At 42.0% G+C, this 25,537-nt stretch overlaps 1 protein-coding gene and 1 pseudogene across 2 annotated transcripts in view; both read left to right on the top strand.

Moving 5' to 3' along the window:
* RCOR1 (REST corepressor 1) overlaps positions 1–25,537 on the top strand; it is a 132,414-nt gene that overhangs the window by 7,710 nt on the left and 99,167 nt on the right. The window lies entirely within an intron of this gene.
* On the top strand, positions 19,632–19,711 carry LOC112856768 (U4 spliceosomal RNA; annotated as a pseudogene).

Here is a 25,537-nt window from a genome sequence, read left to right as displayed (position 1 = left end):
TTTTGTACTTGAATACATGCTTAGGGATGATAAGCAATATGTTTTGTTACTGTCAAAGTCTTTTTGTAAGTGGAATTATTTTGTGTATTCATTTGCTTTGATGCTTTCCAAACAAGTACATGTCCACTAACAAGGCACCTAAGTTCCTTTTCACCCAATCTTCACTATAGGGTTAGATTTATTAACTTTTTGCAGTGCTATCCTTTTGTGGTTTATGTTGGCATTTTTTAAAAATGTCTTTTTATATGTTTTTTGGCTACTTGAGTTCCTCCCATGGATGTGTCTTTTGCTGTTTTTCTGTAGAGTGTTGGTCTTTTTCTTATGGATTTGTGTGAGTTCTTTATATTTGGTGCTAATCCTTTGTTAGGGTTGCGGGTTGATTGAGTTTCTTTGATTAGGAAGGAATAAAAATAATGTTCCTGATTGGATGTATTTCTGCCGAGAGCCTGGCCTTGGTATATAGTCCCTGGAATTATTATCACCAGGACCCTTGACTTGGAAGATGAATGTCACTGAGACTTGACGCATCTTCGTTTGTTTTGTTTCAGTGTTAGATCATTTTGGTGTGCTAACTTATCAACTGCTCGACCCAAATTACAGTGCCAGGTGATCTGAAAGCTTCTGATTTAATTTCTGTCCAACATGTGGTTATGTTAGCATGTTAGAGGTTAAAGTTATGGCTTTAGTTCCTATAACAGAAATTGAGTTTCTTACAAATGGGTATGGTGCTACAGTTATCTGTCTAATGGATTTGCCACTAATTAAAAGGGAATGGGTGAGTGTATGGATGGGGAGGTAAAACTTGTCATCACTAACAGAAAACCTCCAAAGGAATGATCTGTCAGTGCCAGGTGAAGACAGTGCTTACTGTGTGTCAGTCTGGTTTGAACACTTAGTATTTATTGTTTTAATGTTTATTTTTTTTAATGTTTATTTATTTTTGAGAGACAGAGCGTGAGCAGGGAAGGGGCAGAGAGGGAGACACAGAATCTGAAGCAGGCTCTAGGCTCTGAGCTGTCAGCACAGAGCCCAACACGGGGCTTGAACCCACGAACCGTGAAATCATGACCTGAGCCGAAGTCAGATGCTCAACCAACTGAGCCACTCAGTTGCCCTGAACGCTTAGTATTTATTAAATAATTTTAAATATGACAGTCACAGCAATCATATAAGGTAACGTTATTATTCCCATTTTCCAGATGAGGAAACAGAGGCTTTTTGTTCTGGTTCAACCTAATAACTTGCCCAAGGTAGTGCATTCATTCTAAGATGCCCTTAGTTGTAAGATGCACCATTACTTATTTATTTTTCTTTTTTGTTTTGGTGTTTTGTTTGTTTATTTATTTATTTACATCCGAGTTAGTTAGCATATTGTGCAATAATGATTTCAGGAGTAGATTCCAGCGATTCATCCCCTATTATAACACCCAGTGCTCATCCCTACAAGTGTCTTCCTCAATGCCCCTTACCCATTTAGCCCATCCCCCTTCCACAACCCCTCCAGTAACCCTCTGTTCTCTGTCTTTAAGAGTCTCTTATGTTTTGTCCCCCTCCTTGTTTCTGTATTATTTTTGCTTCCCTTCCCTTATGTTCATCTGTTTTGCATCTCAAAGACTTCATATGAGTGAAGTCATATGGTATTTGTCTTTCTCTAATTTCGCTTAGCGTAATACCTTCCAGTTCCATCCATGTAGTTGCAGATGGCAAGATTTCCTTCTTTATGATTGCCGAGTAATACTCCCTTGTATATATATACCACATCTTCTTTATCCATTCACGCATCGATGGACATTTGGGCTCTTTCCAGACTTTGGCTATTGTCGATAGGGCTGCTATAAACATGGGGGTGCGTGTGCCCCTTCGAAACAGCACAGCTGTATGCCTTGGATAAATACCTAGTAGTGCAACTGCTGGGCCGTAGGGTAGTTCTGTTTTTAATGCAACATCATTTTATATATCACTAAGAAAGGAAAAACTCCAAGATACCATTCATTGTTAAGTTGGAGTCAGATTTCAACCTACTGTATTTCAGGGAGAGTCAGCCAGAAATCCTTTTTAAGAAAAACACTTAGGGGCATCTGAGTGGCTCAGTCGGTTAAATGTCTTACTCTTGACCTCAGCTCAGGTCATGATCTCAGGGTGCTCAGTTCAGGCCCTAGATTGGGTTCCGCATTGGGCTCCGTGCTTAAAATACTTAAAAACAAACATTTAAAGATAGAAGTAGTGCTTTATTGGATCAGTTGGTTGGTTGTTTCCATGTGCTCCCAGGTGTTCTGGAGTTTTATGTTTATGGTTGCCAGAATCTGCTTCGTGCCCAATTATATTCCTCTTCTTCCTGGCAGTGAAAACACAGATTGGTTTGGTTGATTGGCGCAGATTGGAGTGAGTCGCTTTACTACTGCATGTATGTTGAAATAGTCTTCAGAGCTTAAAATACAATTACAGGGGTATTTGGAGGGGAGTGATTTCTTAAGATTATATGAATTAAGGTTATAATGGATAATGTTAGTTTAGCCACCCTTCAGTTTAACAGATATGAGAGTAACATTTAAATATCAACTATCCGGTCTCCACCCCCAGTCCCACCCAATATATTTTTTTACAGGTTCACATTGAACTTGAGCTGTGGAGTAAATTTAAGAACCATATCTTCAATAAGGTGTGAAATGATAAGTTAAAATATCTGAGATATTTTTAAAAAACCCTTGATTTCACCCGTACCAACTATCTGGTTAGTATTGTTCAGCAACTAATCCCTTCCTTATGTATTATTACTGTCCTCCTTCCCCTATGCAAAAACAAACAAACAAAAAACCCTAAACCAAACTAACCCTGTCCCACCTCCATCCAAGGTATATATTTCTTGGTGTTACTAGTTTTGTTCTATTTTTCAGAGACCAGAGTATAAAGAAAATTGCAAGCCTTTTTCTGATTGACTCAAATGTGAGCTGTGCCATGTTTGATTTTATCATAGTGTAATTTAATTAAGGACTAGTTTTTGTCTGCCTAGAACCTCAAGGCTTCCTTTGTACTTAAACTGAGGGCACTTAGGTGAGTCTTTGCTCCTAAAGTTGAACTGTGCTATTCTTCAGTTTCATCTAGTGGCCAGGAAAGACTGCTTGATGGCCTGTGTCTGAAAAGGTAAATTAAAATTTTGGGGTTACCTAAACATTAACGTTGACCTGAACTAAGGGTATTTCTGTGCTGTGTTACGCACACACACATGCACCCCTCTCACGGAAGGTTACGTGCCTTTACCTCTGCTGGCGTGGGGTTCGTTCTGCTCTCAGAATTAGCGCGGACGCAGAAGGTAGGGATAGCAGAGTAGAGGGAGTAGTTAGTGTGGGCTTAATGCTGTAGAGTTTTCTGGGAGCTTCTGCTTTCATAGAGGGCAGCGGCATAGTTCTTTGAGCCACCAGTTCAGGTTTAAATACTTTAAGGCTCGGGGTCCTTGGGTGGCTCAGTCCTTTGAGTGCCCGACTCTTGATTTTAGATCGGGTCGTCATCTCAGGATTCGTTGGATTGAGCTCTGTGTCAGGCTCTGCACAGGGTGTGGAGCCTTCTTGGGATTCTCTCTCTCTCTCTCTCTGCCCCTCTCCCGCTCATGTTCTCTCTCTCAAAATAAATAAACTTAAAAATTTTTTTTTAAGTCTCCTCTTCTGCTAACTTGTCACAGCTGGATGTGGTTCTGAGTTTAGTACGAACATGTTCTTGGTGTGGCTGATGTTCCTTGAATAGGCATTTTGTAATGCACATTTAATAACTAAGTAGCAGGCTCAGTCATTTAAGAAATGGAAATCCAAGGAAAAATGAATTTTTAGATTACACGTAGAAGCTGATTTTCCCTATTTTTTGTGCTCTCGTTATAATGAATTTATGTAAATTAGAGGTGCACATCTTGCTTAAATACATTAATTTTTTTTGTTTGTTTTATTTGTTTAATCTCCACACCCAACATGGGGCTTGAACTCATGACCCTGAGATCAAGAGTCATATACTCTTCCAACTGAGCCAGCCAGGCACCTCGCAATTTTTTTTATCAAGGTGAGATTCACATAACATATACAATTAACCATTTTATCTTATTATTTTTTAATGTTTATTTTTGAGGGAGAGAGAGTGCCAGCAGAAGAGGGGTAGAGAGAGAGAGAGAGACAGAACCTGAAGCAGGCTCCAGGCTCCATGCTGTCAGCACAGAGCCTGATGCAGAGCTAAATTCAAGAACTGTGAGATCATGACCTGAGCCAAAGTTGGACACTTAACTAACTGAGCCACCCAGGCACCCCTAAAATTAACTGTTGTAAAGCGAACAATTTATTGGCATTTAGTACATTCACATTGTTGTGCAACCACCACCCCGTCTAGTTCCAAAACACCCCTAAAAGGAAATGTCATCCCCGTTAGGGAGTTACTTCTCATTCCCCACTGTCCCCAGTCCCTCATACATTGCTGGCAGGATACAGAGGGTCACCTAATCCTTCCTGTGGTGGAGAGTGGGGGGATTAAAGGAACCAGGAAGTTTTAGGTGAAATGCTCCTTTGAGCCGAGCTTTAAAAAATAGTTTTTTTAGGGGCGCCTGGGTGGCTCAGTCAGTTAAGCATCTGGCCCTTGATCTCTGCTCAGGTCATGATCTCACAGTTCATGAGTTTGAGCTCCACACTGTTAGTATGGAGCTTGCTTGAGATTCTCTCTCTCCCTCTTTCTCTGTCCTTCTTCTTGTGTGCGCTCTCTCTCTCTCACTCAGAATAAAAAAAAAAAAAAAAAAGGTTTTTTCAGGGGTGCCTGGCTGGCTTAGTTGGTAGAGCATGTGCTTGATCTTGGGGTCATGAGTTTGAGTCCCACATTGGGCATACAGCCTACTTAAAAAAAGAAAGGTTTTCAGTGTTTATAATTTTATGGTGTTTATTAATTTAAAAATTAGTAATATATGTAAGCTATAAATATCAAATTATTTTGAAAATTCTAATCTTAAAAATTTTAGTATAGATTTTCTTTTTGTCTTGAGCTGCCCAATAATGGAGCCACTACTATATGAAAATATTTAAATTTAAATTTATTAAATTTAGATAAGGGACTCCTGGATGGCTCAGTTGATAGATCATGTGACTCTTGATTTTGGGGTCATGAATTCAAGCCCCACGTTAGGCACAGAGATTACTTAAAAAAAACAAACAACCTAAATAAAATAAAAAATTCTGTTCTGTCACACTAGCCACAATTCAAGTGCTCTATAGCACTGTGTACTTACTGGCTGCCATATTGGATAGTGCAGAACAGAACATTTCTGTTACTCCAGGAAATTCTATGGGACAGCATTGATCTAGAGATTCTGATGAAATGAAATTTTTGTTTTTAATTTTTATAATTGGTTCAGAAATTTTGCCTCTTTATCAAGGTGCATAGTGAGATGGGATGGCTGTGTACTCAGTTCTTTTAGCTGGGTATCTGTTGTTGTTTTAAAGTTTATTTATTTATTTTGAGAGAGAGGGAGAGAGGATCTCAAGCAGGCTCCGCACCGTCAGCGCAAACTCGAATCCATGAACTGGCAAGATCATGTTGGGAACCAAAATGAAGAGTCGGTTGGTTAAGCGACTAAGCCACCCAGGTGGCCCTGGGTAATTGTTTAATGTTACTGTTAAGGCGTTCATGATGAGGTTCCTTGAGAACACAAGTGGAAATGGAAAGCTTAGGAGAGCTTTATTTTTTGAGGTGATTATTTGGGTACCTAATTAAACCAGAAAGATGATTAAGATGTATGGCTATATTGAAGATAAATATAGGACTTAAAAAACCAACAGTATTGAGGGCTCAACCTTGTCTTGAAAGATTAGGTTCCTAAAAACAGCCTTATTGAGGCATAATTGACATAAAATTAATGACGTATTTAAAGTGTACAGCCCCGTGTATGATAGGCTAATTGAAGTCCCCCTGCTTACTGAATCTGTTTGTCTTTTTTTTGTTTCATTTTGGATAGTTTCTATTGCTGTGTCTTTTTTTAATGCTTATTTATTTGAGAGAGGAAGAGAGTGCACTCAAGCAGGGGAGGAGCAGAGAGAGAGGGAGAGAGAATCCCAAGCAGGCTCCTTGCTGTCAGCACGGAGTCTGTCTCTGGGCTCGAACTAATGAACCACGAGATCACGACCTGAGCCGAAATCTAGAGTCAGACACTCAACCAACTGAGCTACTCAGGCGTCCCTGTGCTGTGTCTTTAAGTTCTCTATTCATTTACAGTGTATGATCTGCCCTTAATCCCATCCAGAATTTTTCATCTCAGACATTATAGGTTTCATACCTTAGAAGTTTGATTTGGGTCTTTAAAAAATATATATATAGTTCATGTTTCTGCTTAACATAGTCTTTCCTCTAATATCTTACACACGTTGAAATACAGTTGTAATTGTTCTAATGCTTTTGTCTCTGAATTCTATCATCTGCGTCATTTCTGGGTTGGTTTTGATTGATTGATTTTCTCCTCATTATGGGTTGCCTTTTCCTGCTTCTTTGCTTGTCTGGTAGTTTTTAATTTGGATGCCAGACATTATGAATTTTACTTTGATGGATGCTGGATATTTTTGTATTCCTATAAATATTCTTGAGCATTTTTTCTGGGACATGGTTAAGTTCCTTAGAAATAGTTTGTTCATTTCAGATCTTCAGGCTTTGGTAGGCAGCATCGGAGCAGCTTTTCATCCAGGGCTAATTATTTGCCCCCACGGAGTCAAAACTCTTGTGCGTGCTCCACTGACGGTCTGTGAATTCCGAGGTTTTCTACTCTGGCTGTTGGGAGCCCGCACTGTTCTTGGCCCTTTGTGAGCTTCGTGGATTGTTCCCTTTTATCGTTTTGGGTGGTTCTTCATCCACAGGCTTCAAGAATTTTCTTCCGATGTGTAGTAACGTGCTGTCAGTGCCGTGCCCACTACCCGCGGGGCCCTCTGCAGACCTCGGGCAGGCGCAGCAGTTGTGCACAGCCTTCTCGCTTCTCTGACATTCTTCCCGCCGCCCCCCCCCCCCAACCCGAACTCAGGCCTGCCTTGGCTTCCCTGACCCCAGCCTGTCCCCTCAACTCAGAGAGACTGCCTGACTTGTCCTGAGTTCCCTCTCCCTAAGCTGTCAGCTGGAAACTCTTTGGTTGTAGGACTTACTGCTTTGTGCTCTCTCAGGGTTCACTGTACTATGTTGCTTGGTGTCCAGTGCCTTGAATACTTGCTTCATGTAGTGGTCCGGTTTTCAGTTGTTCGAGACAACAGGGTAAATCTGGTTCATGTCACTCTACTTTTGACAAAAGGCTAGATTTTTTTAAAAGGTGTAAGCAGAGGGGCACCTGGCTTGCTCAGTTGGTAGAGCACGTACGTGATTCTTGACCTCAATCATGAGTTTGAGTCCCACGTTCGACGTAGAGCTTACTAAAAAAGATATATATATATAAATGGTAACCAGATGAATTGGTTATATTCCCCCTCCCCTTTTTTTAAAGTTTGTTTGTTTAATCTCTACACCCAGTGAGGGGCTCGAACTCATGACCCCGGAGATCAAGAGTCACACGTTCTTCCAACCCAGTGAGCCAGTGCCCCGGTTATATCCCCTTTTTGTTAGAAAACATTAATACTTGTTTTATATGTTTTGCCCCTAACCTATTTGGTTTCTTCTTGATGTTGTTACGGCTTTTAAACTTTTGAATTTGGGATTTATGTTCATGGAAACATCAAGTAATGGTAATGAATAATAAATGTAATAATAAAGAATAATGATGCTTTTAGAAACCATAATACCAAACTGTGTTTTTATAAAGCCACTATTCATTTCAGTATTCGTGATAAAGTGCTTCATCTGGTCTGCCTGTTCATTGACACTTGATGATTCTAGCCCACAATTTTCCAAAGGCAGATAATTTTTTTGAATTCACTCTTCTTTAAAAAATAAATTCTTTAGGGGGCGCCTGGGTGGCTCAGTCGGTTGAGCATCCCACTTCAGCTCAGGTCATGGTCTCGCAGTTTGTGGGTTTGGGCCCCGCGTCGGGCTCTGTGCTGACAGCTCGGAGCCTGGAGCCTGCTTCGGATTCTGTGTCTCCCTCTCTCTCTTTCTCCCTTGCTCATGTTCTCTCAAAAATAAATAAATGTTAAAAAGAGTGAATTATTTAAAACTTAGTACTTGTAGTATTTCTGAGAGAAGTATAATTGAGGAACTATCTCATTCTTGGACTGTCTTGGACCCAACTGCATCTTGCTGGAATGTAGTAAAAAGAATATTTGTGTGTGTTCCTTTTGAAACACAGAATTCCTATTGTCTTCTAGTCATTTTCAGCTAAATGTCTTTTAGATTTTTGAACATCTGGTGCATTTGTATGCCATATATTGATACTATGCTAAATTAGAGTTTTATGGATCAACGCGCGCACTGTCATTTGGAGTAGTTGCTTGGTGTTCTGCTTGCTTGGCAACAGGTCAGTTGCCATGGCGCCGCCATTTTTTACAGCGTTGTTAATGCAGCGAGGAGTTGGGGGGCAGGGGTGCGGGCCCCTCACCCTGTTAAAGTAGGGTATGAACTGGGATCGCCGAGCTTTTATTTAGTTTCGCATATTAAGTTTCTGGGTAACGTTTTAAGAGTTTTATTGCTATAAAAAAGGTTTTAAAGCCCCTCTTTCTGCCTTACTAAGAACAAGAAGCGAAAGCAGAGGGCAAGTGTTGATGCCAGTGATTTGAAGCGTGGGTCCCACAAACTTTGATGCAGTTGAGACAAGCTAATAATCGTGAGGCGTTCTAGAAGCAGGCGGCTTTTACCTCAGACGTGCTCATTGGTTGACTGTGTTGAATTGTGAAGGAAACAAACCAAGAACATGTATCAAATTGGAATTACACTGTGGAAAAGTAAGAGGAGGTACGATTAGGTGTTTTAGTTTTAGCTTTTTAGGAGCATAATTACGACCCTTTGGACACGTCTGCTACCTTATTTTTCACACATTCCACTTTCGTACTTGCTTTTAGGGACTCGTGGGAGAAAGTGATGGACTGCTACACTTTTGCTGGTCTGAGAACACTGAAGTTTTCTCTCAGAGAATATTACACATAATTTTCCTAAATATTAGTAACTTTGCTTTTTTTGCTAATGAAAAACTTAAACATGAAAAAAAAAAAGTATTAATGAATCCTGTATGTTCAGCAAACAGATTTAATAATTGTAAGGTTTTTGCCATATTAAAAGCATTTTTTTAGTGTTCATTTATTTTTGAGAGAGAGAGATAGAGTCTGTGAGCGGGGGGTTGGGCAGAGAGAGAGGGAGACACAGAATCCAGAACAGGCTCCAGGCTCTGAGCTGTCAGCACAGAGCCCGACGCGGGGCTCGAACACATGAACTGTGAGATCGTGATCTGAGCCAAAGTTGTACGCTTAACTGACTGAACCACCCAGGAGCCCCTGTCCTGTTTTGTTAATCAAAAAGTTTTTATGGCTGAAGTTGAATAAATTTGCTTTTAAGTGGTATTTGCATATTATAGAATATGAAGTTGTATATTAGACTTAATTATTTATTGACTGTCTACTATTTTTCACGGTCACAAAATGCCTGGTCTGCTATGATAAAGCCATGTGATAGAGGCACATCTGTGCTCTGCAAGCCTTTGGTCGGTGGGACGAGGTGATGTGGTTGAAATGGGGTGTGGAATGAGAGGCTCTCCCGACCCTTAAGCTAGGTCTGGAAGGGCAGATGCAGGGACGAGGGAGCCACATGCTTAACGTGGAGTCCTGTGGGCAGAGAGGGCTTTTGCGGGGAGTCATGAGTAATTTGATACAGATGAAACTCGCAGACGTAATTGGGAAAGTGGCGGACGGTGAGACTGGACAGGTAGGTGTATGCCAAATCACAAGGGCCTGTGTGCCAAGCTAAGGAATTTATTTCATTTTGCAATAATAGGTTTATTAAGATGTAATTCACATACCATAAAATTCACTCTTTTAAGCTACAGCTTGGTTTTAGTATATTCAGAGTTTTGCAACCGGTACCACTATCTTTTAAAAAAAATTTTTTTTAAAACATTTATTCATTTTTGAGAGACAGAGAGAGACAGAGCATGAGTGGGGGAGGGTCAGAGAGAGGGGGAGTCACAGATTCCAAAGCAGGCTCCAGGCTCCGAGCTGTCAGCACAGAGCCCGACGTGGGGCCCGAACTCACGAACCACGAGATCATGACCTGAGCCGAAGTTGGATGCTTAACCGACTGAGCCACCCAGGCGCCCCCCATTACCACTATCTTAATTTCATTTTCATCATCCCAAAAGAAACCCCGTACTTAGTATCAGTCATTCCCTATTTGGAATTTATTTTAAATGTTGTTTAAATAAATTTTTTTTAATGTTTATTTTTGAAAGAGAGAGAGGGAGAGAGAGACAGAGCGTGAGCAGGGAGGGGCAGAGAGAGAGACACACACACACAGAATCAGAAGCAGGCTCCAGGCTCTGAGCTGTCAGCACAGAGCCCGACGCGGGGCTCCAACTCACAAACCGTGAGATCGATCACGACCTGAAATGAAGTCGGACACTTCATCGACTGAGCCACCCAGGCGCCCCTATTTTAAATGTTGTTTAGATAATTGTCAAAAATCATTAAAGACTGATGTCTCTTTGATATGTATAAAATATACTTTCCTTAATGTTTGTATTGTGGAAGCAGAAATGCAATATTTTTGTGAAATAATGCATGTTGTATTGACCATGAATTCTATTTATTTATTTATTTATGTTTTTTTTTTTTTAATTTTTTTTTCAACGTTTTTTTATTTATTTTTTTTTTGGGACAGAGAGAGACAGAGCATGAACGGGGGAGGGACAGAGAGAGAGGGAGACACAGAATCGGAAACAGGCTCCAGGCTCCGAGCCATCAGCCCAGAGCCTGACGCGGGGCTCGAACTCACGGACCGCGAGATCGCGACCTGGCTGAAGTCGGACGCTTAACCGACTGCGCCACCCAGGCGCCCCTATTTATGTTTTTAAAGTTTATTTTGAGAGAGAAAGAGCGCACAATGGGGTAGGGGCGGAGAGAGAAAGAGGGAGAGGGAGAGAGGGAGAATCCCAAGCTATGGGGGGCTTGAATTTACGAGCTGCAGGATTATGACCTGAGCTGAAGTCAGACACTTAACCGACTGAGCCACCCAGGTGCCTCATCATTCAGAAACTTTTAAATGAGCATCTGTTATTTTTCTAGACACTCATCTAGGCACTGTGAACAAACTTGACATCTCAGCCCTCATGGAACTAAGTTGTAGTGAGGGAAGGAAATGAGGACGGATTTGAAAGCTCTTAGGCTGTTAGAATAGATGGATTTTTATGGTAGATTAGATGTAGGGAACAAGGAGACCACAATAACTTCTGGACTTCTGGCTTGGGTGACTTGATGATTGATGGTGCCATTCACTAAAACGGGGTTTTGACATTGAGATCCCTGCACATAATTTAGGCAACACTGGGGCGCCCGGGTGGCTCAGTCGGTTAAGCGTCCGACTTCGGGCTCAGGTCATGATCTTGCAGTTTGTGAGTTTGAGCCCTGCGTCTGGCTCTGTGCTGACAGCTCAGAGCCTGGAGCCTCCTCCTTCACAGAGGAAGATTCTGTGTCTTCCTCTCTCTGCCCTTCCCCCCCCCCCCCCGTCAAAAATAAAATAAACATTAAAAAAATTAAATAATTCAGGCAACATTTATTGAGAATTGTTATGGACTCTTTTCCTGTCTCTCCCCTAAGTTAGGTCCACCTTGCGTCTTCCCCTGTGTGTACCTTGTGACTTACCTCCATTATAGACTGTCTCTGTCTTTATTAGCTCTCATTTCTTCTCCGCTGCTCATTGAAGATGGGAATCGCCTGTATCATTTTTGTGTCCCTCCTGCAGACCATCTATACTGGTTTACAGAACATAATTCTCATTGCCTCCCCTGCTGCTGGCCTCCCATAAGCTGCCATCATCTGTAACTCGAATCACTGCCGTAGCCTTCTAGTAAGTCTCCTGCTTCTAGATATTAAAATGTAAGTCAGTATGTTTCTCTGCCATTTAAAACCTCACAGTGGTCCACATTTCAGGTGGCCTTCTGGGACCTACTCAGTCTGGTCTGGCACCACTACTATGACTTTCTCTCTTCTGCTTCTCTCCAGTCTTTGCTCAGATGTTACCATCTCCGTGAGGCCTGTCTTGATCTACCTGCCTCCCTCTTCATAAGTGTGTTATCTCTAAAATATGACTTACAGACAATCTAGTACATATTGTATGATTACAACTCTGTGACAGTTCTAGAAAAGGCAAAACTGTGGAGACAGTAAAAAGATCACTGGTTACCATAGAGTAGGAGGAGAGAAGATTAAGCAGAGCACAGGACTTTTAGGACAGTGAATCCACACTGTATGATACCGTAATGATGGGTACATTTCATTATACATTTCTCTAAACCCATAGAATGTACACCAAAAGTGGACGTGAAGTTAAAATGTGAACTTTGTGTGATTATGGTGTGTCACTGTAGGTTCATCCGTGGTAACCAGTATAACACTGGCGGGGGATGCTGATAATGGGGAAGGCTGTGCATGTGTGGGAGCAGGTGTATGTGGGACTCTGTACTTTGCTCCCAATTCTGTTGTAAACCTAAAACTGCTCTAAAAAAAAGTAAAGTCTTTAAGTATAAAAACAGCAGCAACAAAAACCTAATCACAAAGATCACCATTAAATAAAATATTTATTCTTTAGTATAATTAAATCTCCACTAAACTATTTGAAACAGTTGGTTTGTTTGAATCAGGATTCAGACATGAGCCACATGTTGCAGTTTTAAAAAATAGCTTTTTTGAGGCACAACTGACATTCAGTAAACTCATATTTAGAGTGTTTTATAAAATGTTTATTTATTTTGAGAGAGAGCACTCGCATGCGTGAGTGGGGTAGAGGCGGAGAGAGAGAGAGAGAGAGAGAGAGAGAGAGAGAGAGAGAGACAGAGAGAGAGAGAGAATCCCACGCAGGCTCCCTGCTCAGTGCGGAGCCCGATGCAGGGCCCCATCTCATGGCTGTGAGATCGTGACCTGAGCTGAAATCAAGAGTCAGATGTTAGCCAACTGAGTTACCTGGGAGCCCTGATTAGTTTGGCATATGCGTACACCTGTGAAATCACACTGAAGATACGGATTATATCTATCATTTCCAAAAGTTTCCTCAGGCCCCTTTGTAATCCCTCTTACCTGCCCCTCCTTCAGGCAACCACTGATCTTCTTCTTCACTGGAGATCAGCTTGCATTTTCTGGAGTTTTAAAGAAGTGGAATCTTAAGTTCCATTTTGTCTGACTTCTTTCATTCAGCATAATTCTTTTGAGATTCATCCGCATTTTGCATGTATCAATTATTTTTATTCCTGAGTAGCATTACATTTTATGGATACGCTATATTTTTTTATCCACTCACCTTTTTTTAATATAATTTATTGTCAAATTGGCTTCCATACAATGCCCAGTGCTCATCACAAGTGCCCTCCTCAGTCCTCAGTGCCCATCACCCATTCCCCCCCCCCCCCCCGTCAACCCTGTTTGTTCTCAGTATTTAAAAGTTTCTTGCAGTTTGCCTCCCTCCCTCTCTGTTTGTAACTTCTTTTTTTCCCCTCCCCCACCCCATGGTCTCCTATCAAGTTTCTCAAGATCCACATATGAGTGAAAACATATGATATCTGTCTTTATCTGACTGACTTCACTCAGCGTAATACCTTCTAGTTCCGTCCACGTTGCTGCAAATGGCATGACTTCATTCTTTCTCATTGCCAAGTAGTATTCCATTGTATATATAAACCACATCTTCTTTATCCATTCATCAGTTGGTGGACATTTAGGCTCTTTCCATAATTAGGATATTGTTGAAAGTGCTGCTATAAATGTTGGGGTACACGTGCCCCTATGCATCAGCACTGCTGTATCCCTTGGGTAAATTCCTAGTAGTGCTATTGCTGGGTCGTAGGGTAGTTCTATTTTTAATTTTTTTTTCAACGTTTATTTATTTTTGGGACAGAGAGAGACAGAGTATGAACGGGGGAGGAGCAGAGAGAGAGGGAGACACAGAATCGGAAACAGGCTCCAGGCTCTGAGCCATCAGCCCAGAGCCTGACGCGGGGCTCGAACTCACGGACCGTGAGATCGTGACCTGGCTGAAGTCGGACGCTTAACCGACTGCGCCACCCAGGCGCCCCTCTATTTTTAATTTTTTGAGGAACCTCCACACTGTTTTCCAGAGTGGCTGCACCGGTTTGCATTCCCACCAACAGTGCAAGAGGGTTCCCGTTTCTCTAAATCCTCGCCAGCATCTGTTGTTGCGTGAATTAATTTTAGCCATCCTGACCTGTGTGAGATGTTATCTCAGTGTGGCTTTGATTTGTATTTCCCTGATGATGAGTGATGTTTTTTCATGTGTCTGTTGGTCATCTGGATGTCTCCTTTGGAAATGTGTCTATTCATGTCTTCTGCCCATTTCTTCACTGGATTCTTTGTTTTTCGGGGGTTGAGTTTGATAAGATCTTTTTTTTTTTTTTTTTTAATTTTTTTTTTTCAACGTTTATTTATTTTTGGGACAGAGAGAGACAGAGCATGAACGGGGGAGGGGCAGAGAGAGAGGGAGACACAGAATCGGAAACAGGCTCCAGGCTCTGAGCCATCAGCCCAGAGCCCGACGCGGGGCTCGAACTCACGGACCGCAAGATCGTGACCTGGCTGAAGTCTGATGCTTAACCGACTGCGCCACCCAGGCGCCCCAAGTTTGATAAGATCTTTATAGATTTTGAATACTAACCCTTTATCCGTTATGTCATTTACAGATGTCTTTGCCCGTTCGGTTGGCTTCCTGTTGATTTTGTTGATTGTTTCCTTTGCAGTGCAGAAGCTTTTTATCTTGATGAGGTCCCAATCGTTCATTTTTGCTTTTAATTCCCTTGCCTTTGGAGATGTGTCGAGCAAGAAATTGCTGTGGCTGAGGTCAAAGAGGTTGTTGCCTGCTTTCTCCTCTAGGGTTTTGATGCTTTCCTGTCTCACATTTAGGTCTTTCATCCATTTTGAGTTTATTTTTGTGTATGGTGTAAGAAAGTGGTCTAGTTTCATTCTTCCACATGTTGCCGTCCAGTTCTCTCAGCACCATTTGCTAAAGAGACTGTCTTTTTTCCATTTGATGCCCTTTCCTGCTTTGTCAAAGATTAGTTGGTCTCCACTCACCTCTTGATGAACGTTGGGGTTATTTCTGTTGTTTGGCTATGACAGGACTCTTGTGAATATTCAGGTACAAGTCTGTGTGTGAACAATATATTTCTTTTTCTCTTGGGTAATATGCTCAGGAATGGAATCATATAGTAGTTGTATATTTAATTTTTTAAGAAACTGCAAACTTTTTCAAGTGGTTTTACAATTTTACATGTCCACCAACAGTGTATAAGAGTTGCAGTTGCTCGGGATGCCCCGGGGGCTCAGGCGGTTAAGCGTCTGACTTTGGCTTAGGTCATGATATCATGGTTCGTGAGTTCAAGCCCTGCATCGGGTCTGTGCTGACAGTGCAGAGCCTGCTTGGGATTCTCTCTCCCTCCCTCTCTCCTTCCCTATGTCTCTCTCTCTCTCTCTCTCTCTCTCTCTCTCTGCTCCTACCCCACTTGCGTGCTCTTTCTCAAAAGTAAATAAGTAAACTTAAAAAAAAAACTAAAAATCATATATATATATGTATATACACACACAGTATATAAAAAGAATTTCAGTTGCTCTGCAACCTTCCTAACAGTTGGTATGGTCAGTCTTTTTTTAATTTGACATTCTAATATGTGTGTAGTGGTATTTTGTTTTAACTTCTGTTTCTCAAGTGACAAGCGATACTGAGTTTTGGTTTTTTATCTGCTTATTTGCCATCCCCTTATCTTCTTTGGTAAAATACTATTCAGCCCCGTGGCCTGGAAACTCTTCAGAGCAGTAAGTTGAGACTGTTGGAGCATTCATCTCTCGTTTCCCACCCTCAAGGATCACCTGATCATCAGGTTCTTCATCACCTGACGGCCATTGTCTGGAAGACCATTGTTTCATGTATATATATATATATATTTTTTTTTAATTTATTTTTTTAATGTTTATTATTTATTTTGAGAGAGAGCAGAAGGGGCAGAGAGAGAGAATCCCAAGCAGGCTCTGTGCCATTAGCACAGAGGCAGATGCGGGGCTCGATCTCATGAACCGTGAGATCATGACCTGAGCTGAAATCAAGAGTTGGACGCTCACCTGACTGAACCACCCTGGTGCCCCTGTTTGTTCTTTAGGATGTTTCAAGGAGGAGGGTCGATCTGGTCTCTGTTACTCCATCTTGGCCTAAAGCATGCACGCTGAGTTTTAATGTATAGATTTCTCCCCTTTTTTTTTTTTGTTTTTTCTTTGTAATTAAGTTGTGGAAAACCATTGGATTGTCTGGTGGAAAGAGTCCCTCATTCTGGATTTGCTGATTGCATCCCCTGGCTGTTTTTATCATGTTCCTTTGTCCTCTGTATTTTCTGTAAACTGGTAGTTAGATTTAGAAGATTGATTTTTTTTTATTAAAATTACTTTTGTCAGGAATAATTTCATAGGAGCTGTTTTGATCATCCTATATTTTTTTTAATGTTTATTTTTGAGAGAGAGCATGCATGCTCATGGTGGGAGGGGCAGAGAGAGAGAGGGAGACAGGATCCCAAGCAGGCTCTGCGCTGACAGTAGAGAGCCTGATGCGGACTCTAACTCACCAACTGTGAGATCGCGACCTGAGCTGAAATTGGGCATGTAACCGGCTGAGCCACCTACACGCCCTGACCATCCTAGTTAAAATGGAAACTTCCACTGTACTCCAGGCCTCTTCATCCTGCTCTCCTCTTTCTTATTTTCGTAACACCTTCTAACATGCTATAAATGTACATATTTGTTTAATGTCTATTCTAAAATATAAACTCCATGAAGGCACAGGTTTTTGTTTTGTAACCCCCTTGCTTTGTATCCAGACCGCTATATCCCCAGAGTGTAGAACATTGTTTAGCACATAGTCGGTACAAAATAAAATCTCTTGAATAAGTGAATGAAATACAAAGGCATAGAACTGGTAAACTGCCCATCCTTCGCTACGGTCCGCAGAAAAGTAACACTTGGTTTTGTTAGATTAATTGTGTTTAACAACATTATTAAAACTTGGGGACAATCCTCTGGATTTGGGGCAGTTAGAAACTCCAGAGGTGGATTTCGGAGGACGGCTGTGTCACTGGCTCTGTGTCTTCCTCTGAGAAAGCCTCTGTTTGGTAGCTGCCAGAGATGGATTGGCTCTTTACAATCTTAGCCCAAACCTAGCAGCCTTTTTCAAGCAGAAACGCAGAGCAGTGAACGCTTCGGGTGAGGCCGCCCTCTGCCAGACCATACGTGTCGCCAGATGCCGGGAGGAAGCCCAGGAACTTAGCCATTCCCGTCAGGATCCCCACACCCCTCCTTTCCCTCAGCACACCTAGCTCCTCCATCACCCTCTGCCTTGGGACCATCAGGATTAATCTCATCATGTGCTCCCCTCCTGCCCCCACCACTTTTTTTCTTTTTTTGTGTGTGATCAGTCACCCACAAGGCCAGAATTATTGGGTCATCCTCCCATTAGGTGGATTCTAATCTCCAAGACTCTACCCACATTGTTTCTTCTGATCCTATCTCCCACCTCTGACCTTCTCTTGAAGTCTTTACACCGAGCCTTCAGAAATCAAGGTGCCTCAGCAAGAATCCCCGAAAATCCCTAATTTCTTTGGTGAATTTCCCCTACGTTCTTGTTCCAGTAGAAAATTGGTTTTCTCCTGCTGGAACTGTTTTTTCCCTGCAGTGCTCTCAAGTAGTGCTGGCTTCCTCCTACATTTCTCACATCACCGGGCCTGGAAGTGGGATGTCCTCCTTGTCCTTTATTGCCAGTTCTGTACCGTTCTCCTCTTTTCCCGAAAACACACTGCTGTGAATGTATGTCATCAGATTATACCACTTATTACTGCTTTTTGCTGTATGTAACCTGCCTTTGCACGGACTGCTGGAGGAGCGAACCTTTATCACTCTGGAGCGGCCCTCTTTATCTCTAGTAATGCTCCTTGCCCAACAACTTGGCTATGCCGGCTCCTTTTCACCCGTGTTTGCGTGCTGTTTTCATTTGTGCATTCATCCTTTATTCTGATGATTTAGGTATGTCTAAACAGCTTTTTATCCAAGGCATAAAAAGCAAATCTTTGCTTTTATTTAAGGCATTTAGTTCTATGTACAGTTTCACTTAAGTATTTACTGACATTTGTTTTTTTTTTTTTTTTTTAATTTTTTTTAACCTTTATTGATTTTTGAGACAGAGGGAGAGAGCATGAACAGGGGAGGGTCAGAGAGAGAGAGGGAGACACAGAATCTGAAACAGGCTCCAGGCTCTGGGCTGTCAGCACAGAGCCTGATGTGGGGCTCGAACTCACGGACTGTGAGATCATGACCCGAGCTGAAGTCGGACGCTCAACCTGCTGAGCCACCCAGGCACCCCTTTACTGACATATTTGAATTTAGATCTATTGACTCAGAGCTTTCTATTTATTTGACCCACTTGTTCTGTGTTTCTTTTTTGTTCCTTCAACTTTCTTTTGCATTGATTTAATGTTTATTATTCTGCCCTCTCTCCTTAGCTTGCTAGTTATGTACTTTTATTAAAAATGCCATTAGTGGTTGTCCTAGAGGTTATGGTTTGTTTGTTTGTTTTTAGTTTTCTAAGATTTATTTATTTATTTATTTATTTATTTATTTATTTATTTATTGTGTTTATTTTGAGAGAGAGAGACAGAGTGCAAGCAGGGGAGGGGCAGAGAGAGAGAGACACACATAATCCAAAGCAACTCCAGGCTCTGAGCTGTCAGCACAGAGCCCAACGCAGGGCTCGAACTCACAAACCACGAGATCATGACCTGAGCTGAAGTCGGATGCTTAACCGACTGAGCCACCCAGGCGCCCCTAGTTTTCCAAGTTTTTAAGTTGTGGTAAAATAGACATAATATAAAATTTGTCATATTTAACTATTAACATTTTTTTTGAAGTGTATTTATTTATTTAGAGAGGGAGAGTGGGTATGTGCATGAGTGGGGGGAAGGGCAGAGAGAGAGGGAGAGAGAATCCCAAGCAGGTTCCGTGCTGTGATCTCAGAGCTCAACATGGGGTTTGATCCCACCAACTGTGAGATCATGACCTGAGCTGAAATCAAGAGTCAGACACTTAACCAACTGAGCCACCTAGGCGCCCCTAACCATTTTTAAGTGTACAGTTCAGAAGTATGAAATATAGTCATAATGGGCTATTTATTCATCATCATCTTCCTTTTCCAGAACTCTTTTCATCTTATAAAACTGAAACTCTATTTCCATTAAAAGTAGAAGGCATTCTACTTTGTTTCTATGATTTTGAGTACTCTTAAGTATCTTATGTAAGTGAGTCATACAGAGTTTGGTTTTTGTGACTGGTTTATTTCATTTGGCACAACGCCATCAAGATTGATGCATGTTGTAGCTTATGTCAGAATTTCTTTCCTTTTTAAGGCTGTTTGAAGGACAGTTTTGCAGGATATAGGATTCTTGTTTGAAAGCTTTTTCTTTTAGCACTTTGAGCTTTGCACAGTGGCAGTATCGTAGCCAATGAGGTTTATCCGAGGCGCGATTATTACTAATTGAAAACTTTAGCACTTTGATTATATTGGTCCACTGCTTTCTGGCCTCTGAAGTAGTAGTAGTAGTTGATGTTGTTCTTGTTCTTTTAATGTTTATTTTTGAGAGAGAGAGGGAGGGAGGGAGGGAGGGGCAGAGAGAGAGAGAGGGAGATACAGAATCTGAAGCAGGCTGCAGGCCCTGAGCTGTCAGCACAGAGCCCCATGTGGGGCTTGAACTCATGAACCATAAGATCATGATCTGAGCCAAAGTTGGACGCTTAATCAACTGAGCCCCCCTGCTCCCGGCCTCTGAAGTTTCTGATGAGAAATCTGCTCATTAACTTACTGAGGATCTTTTATATGTGATGAGTTATTTCTCTTGCTGCCTTCAAGATTCTGTCTTTGTCCTTGACTTTGGAAAGTTTGATTATAATGTGCCTTGGTGTAGGTCTCTGATTTATTTCTGTGGAGTTTGTTGAGTTTCTTAGATGTTTATATTCATGTCTTTCATCAAATTTGGGACGTTTTTAGCCAGTTAGTTTTTCAGATCTTCTCTTTGCCCCTTTCTTCTGGGATGCCCACAACTTGTATTTGGTCTGTTTGATGGTGTCCCACAGGTCCCTTATGCTCTCTGTCCACTTTTCTTTCTGTTCAGTCTTTTCTTTCTGTTTCTCAGACTTGATAATTTCTATTTTCCTATTTTCAGGTTCACTGATTCTTTTGCCTACTCATGTCTGCCTTTGAGTCCCTCTAGTAAATTATTAATTGTACTTACAACTCCCGAATTTTTTTGGTATCTTTTTAGGTTTTCTATCTCTTAATTGATTTTTCCATTTTATTTATACATTGTTTTCTTGACTTTCTCCACATCTTTTTTTTTAGTTCTTTGACCATTTTTAAATCTTTGTCTAGTAGGTTTGCCATCAGGTCTTTTAAAGGATAGTTTCTGTTGAAACTTTTTCCCCCTTTGAATTGACCATACTTTTCTGTTTCTTGTATGCCTTGTGATGTTGCTGGAAAGTGAACATGTGAGTCTAATAATGTGGTTAACATCCCCTTCCCCAGGTTTGGCGTTTTTGTTATGTATTCACTAATTCATCTATTCTTCAGTCCTTCCCCCTTACTGTAGACTGTCTCTATGTCAAGGATCATCCTGAGGTTAAACTTAAGGTTTCTCTGATCTTTTTTTTTTTTTTTTTAAAGTTTATTTACTTATTTTGAGAGAGAGAGAGAGAGAGAGAGAGAGCTTGTGGAGAAAGAGAATCCTGAACAGGCTCCACACTATCAGTGTGAGGAGCATGATGTGGGGCTTGAACTCATGAACCTGTGAGATTGTGACCTGAGCCAATATCAAGAGTTGGATAGTCAACTAGTTAAGCCACACAGGCGCACCAGGGTTTCTCAGATCTTTTCTGAGACTATGCCTTTCTCTGGGCATGTGTGGTCACTTTCTCATTTCCCCTGTATAGTGCATGCATTTGCTTTTTTTTTTTTTTTTTTTTTTTTTTAAGTAATCTCTGTACACAGTGTAGGGCTTGAAGTCACAACCCCAAGATCATGAGTCACATGCTCCACCAACTGAGCCAGCCAGGTGCCCCTATGCATTTGCTTTTGTATGGCCTAGTCATCAATATCTGCCTCCCAGAAGGTGAAAATGAGAAGAGTGAAGAATGTGTGTGTGTGCGTGTGTGAGCGTATATAAGGGACAAGCTTCTTAAAGTCCCCCGTGAGTGACTCCGCTAGAGGATGAGGGGCTTGCTGTGGTGTGGGGGTGGTGCAACAACAGTGACGATCTGCTGCTTGTCTGCACCTCTGTTTTCAGAAGCAGCATTTGGTGGTCAGAGCACAGATTGTCAGTATTTGGAAAACACGGTCCTTTCTGCACACCCTGGCTCCTACATGCTGTGTACAGGCTGTGCCAGGAACTGAATATGTGCACTGCTTCCCGCCCCATGGCCAGGGGCAGGGATGAGTAGCTGCTACTGTCCGGAGAGCTGAGATTGACCAGAACTGACTGCAGTTTACTGCATGAGTTTTTCTCTTGGACATTGCAAGCTTTCAGTAGACGCCAGAGATCCAGCACAGTTACATCAGACAGCCTCTGCCACTGTAGTTGCCTGGGGCGGAGGCGGGGGAGGCGGCAGACAGATTTGTGGGGCTTCCTCCTCTACCATCTTCCCAGAATCCTCTCCCCTAGAGATTATAATTTATATCTTTGATTTATCATCCTGTTGTAAACTGGGTGCTTTTACCTTCTTGAAGGGCAACGCAACAGCCATAGGATGCCTAACTCCGCTTACCCCTGTGCTCCCTTTGTGCCTTTGTTGTTTCATATTTTAAGTCTTACATACGTTGATTCCTGTAAGAAACTATTATCTTACACAGTCATTTTATTTGGATTTATTCATATATTGACCATTGACCATTTTGTCGTTCTTCATTCCTTTGTGTACCTGGTGAGTTTCTATCTGGTTTGGTTTTTTTTTTTTTGCACCTTTGGATATTTCTTTCAGTTTAGGTCTGCTAGTGATGGGTCTGTCTGAAACTTTTTATTTCAAGTTATTCTTGTAGGTTATTTGTATTGGGTATAGAATTCTAGGTTGTGCTCTCTTCCTTTTATAAAAGCGCTTTAGAAGACTCTTTGTGTTTGGGTTTCCCGTCCTTTTCAGTAGTAGGTTAACTGTCAGTATCACTGTAACCTTCCTATTTCCCAGGCTGTATTAATTGTTTGCTCTTTCTTTTAGCTATTTTATTGTGATATTCCTAGGTATGAAGTTTATCTTTGTTTCTTAAAGTTTAGTCTACTTAGGATTCTTAGAGCTTCTTGAACCTGTGGCTTACTGTCTTGTTACTTTTAGACAGTTCTCAGTCATTCTTGTGTATTGCTTCTGTTCCAGGCTCTTTTTCCTTTCTTTCTGGAATTTCAGTTTCATATGTGTTCTGCATCTCTGTCTCCTAGCCTCTAAGTCTGTGTTTTCCAAATTTTTATTTCCTGGGCTTCATTTGAGATCTTTTATTTTAACTTGTCTTTCTCCTTTTATCTGTCTATCTTCTTTTAAATCCGTCCATTGAGTTCTTAGTTTCAGTTGTATATCCTTTTTTTAGTTTTAGAGCCTCCATTTGGTTCTTTTTTTATAGTTTCTAGTTCTCTGCTAAAATTGTAAATCTTGTCTTTAAAGTCCTGGAATATCGGAAGTGGATAGTTGACTCGTCAACAACATGGGTGTGAACTGTGCGGCCCACTTCTATGCGGATTTTTTACAGTACAGTAAATATATTTTCCTTTCCTTACGACTTTCTTAATAACATCTTTTCTCAAGTTTCAGTTGTGAGAATACAGTATATAATACATGTAACCTGGAAAATATGTGTTAGTTATGTTATCAATAAGGCTCTAGTCAACAGTAGGCTATTAGGTTTTGGCGAGTCAAAAGTTATACGTAGATTTTTAAAAATGTTTATTTTGAGAGAGTGCAAGAGTGTGTGAGTGGGGGAGGGGCAGAGAGAGAGGGAGAGAGAATCTCAAGCAGGCTCTGTGGTGTCAGCCCAAAGCCCAGCACAGGGTCCGGTCCTACCAACTGCGAGATCATGACCTGAGCCGAAATCAAGAGTTGGCCGCTCAACCGAGCCACCCAGGCGCCCCATCTATATGCGGATTTTTGACTCCTCAGGGTCTGTATGCTCCCCACTGCTGCACTGTTCAAGAGTCAACTGTAGTTATTTTTAAATCTGGTAACTAATATCTGGAATGATTGTGGTCTGTTTTTGTCTTCTATTTCTTCTGTCTTGTGTTCATGTTGTATTATTTACTCACATGCCTGATCTCTTTTGATTGTGTATTTTATATCAAACTTGCAACTTGGAAAATTGATTATAAAAAAATCTGAGGCCTAAGGAAAGTATCTTCTAGGGAGGTTTTATTTATACTCACACTGTGGAATCAGCTTACTCCCAGTAGAAATTGTTCAGGGCCGACCTGCAGTCCCTTTGAGGGTCTGTCTACTTCAGTTTTATTCTTTTTTGTTTTTGTTTGTTTGTTTTTTTAAGTTTATTTATTTTTGAGAGAGACAGAGACAGCACAAGTCGGGGAGGGGCAAAGAGCGAGTGAGACACAGAATCTGAAACCGGCTCCAGGCTCTGAGCTGTCAGCACAGAGCCCGACGCGGGGCTCGAACCCACCAACTGTGAGACCATGACCTGAGCCGAAGTCAGATGCCCAACTGACTGAGCCACTCGGGCACCGCTACTTCAGTTTTATTCTTCCAGAGTACATCCTCTCAGAGTCCCAGTTCAATGAAATGGCCGTTCGCAGGCTGCTGCTCTCTCTCCCTCTCCCCAGTGGCAATACTTGAAGTCAGAGCCATTACCCTAACACCAAGAGCCTGTCAGATGCATTATTCAGCATCTCAGCCTCTCAGTGCTGTCCTCTAGCGTTGGCAAATGCCTCTGGGGGGAAAAGTGACCCCAGTAGCTGTAGTTCCCTTCCTAAGTCTCAGTCTCTGCTGTGTTCCAGCTCTATCTTGTTAGTTCACCGATTCCTTCAAGCAGACGTTTTTGACATTTTGTTGAGCTTCTCTGATTGTCCTTGGTGGGTCTGAGTTACCTAGTTTATTACTAGAACGGAAGTAGCTGCTGCTTTTGTCACTCGCTAAGCACGGTGTCTGTAGTCTTTTGTGATTTTTTTTTGCCCTTGAGGGTAATCCATCCCAGAGCAACGGTGAATGGCTGAACAACTATTCAACAATAGTGACATGGCTTCTTAGTTCCTTGACCTCTCTCCCATGTATCCTGTTCTCTACCCTACCTTGGCCACCCATTCCCTTGGATCACCATCATGTGAAAAAACTCTTGTCACTTCAATTTCAAACTTAGTACTCTGACTGCCGCTTCCAGACTTTATAGCTCCCACCTTCGACCATCCCATTTCCTGCAGTCTTCAACCCCATCGTAAATTTCAGTTCATTGTTCCTGCCGCATTTCCCCTGGTCACTCTCTTGTCTTTGTTGACCATCAGTTCCATAGTCATTACAGCATGTTCTCTACTCATACTCTCGTTTTCCTCTTGTTTCATCAATAATCGTGTCTAAGCCACAATCTGTGTCTTAGCCTGGATTCCCTGGAAAAGATGGCAAGAGTGTATGTGCTGATGCTTTATTTGAAGTTAGAACGAGGAGGGGAAAAAGAGGATGAGGCAGAGAAGAAGGGAGAACAAATACAAGATGGTATGTTTCTAAGCCATCACAGCTTCGTGAGAACCTTAGCTGGTTACTTGGTCATCCTGGGAATCTCTAGGGAATCATGGCACCTCTCAGAACACTCCCAGGGGATGGGGGCGGGCGGCAGGCAGGTATGTGGAGGTGGAAGCTGAGAAGTTTGACGGCCCTTTCTCGTCTCCTGTCTCTTAATGGTCAGAGTTGCCCCATTAGGGTCTTAAAAATTTTTTTTTCACGTTTATTTTTGAGGGAGAGAAAGTACGAGCAGGGGAGGGGCAGGGAGTGGGGGCAGAGGATCCGAAATGGGCTCTGTGATGACAGCAGCGAGCCTAATGTGGGCTCAGACCCACAAACTGCGAGATCATGACCTGAGCCAAAATTGGATGCTCAGCCGACTGAGCCACCCAGGCGCCCCTGCCCCATAGGGACTTCGTTATTCTCTGCTTTCAGGTTTGTTACTTGGCCTCTACAGGCAGCCCCTGGGGAAGCTGCTGAATTAGGTGTTGGAGCTGCTGTGGCTTCTGTCACAGTGCACACGGGGAAGGCTACCAGGGCTTAGCCTTTATGAGCCCTGGGGGAGGTAGAGACAGTTGGTGATGTTAGGAAAGAAGACGTGGGTAGTGGGCTGAGGCTTAGGATCGTCTGAAGCTTGC

Source organism: Puma concolor, chromosome B3, assembly GCF_028749965.1.
Source record: "Puma concolor isolate L17-30 chromosome B3, mPumCon1.1.hap2, whole genome shotgun sequence".
NCBI lineage: Eukaryota > Metazoa > Chordata > Mammalia > Carnivora > Felidae > Puma > Puma concolor.
This window is presented reverse-complemented; position numbering and strand designations above follow the sequence as displayed.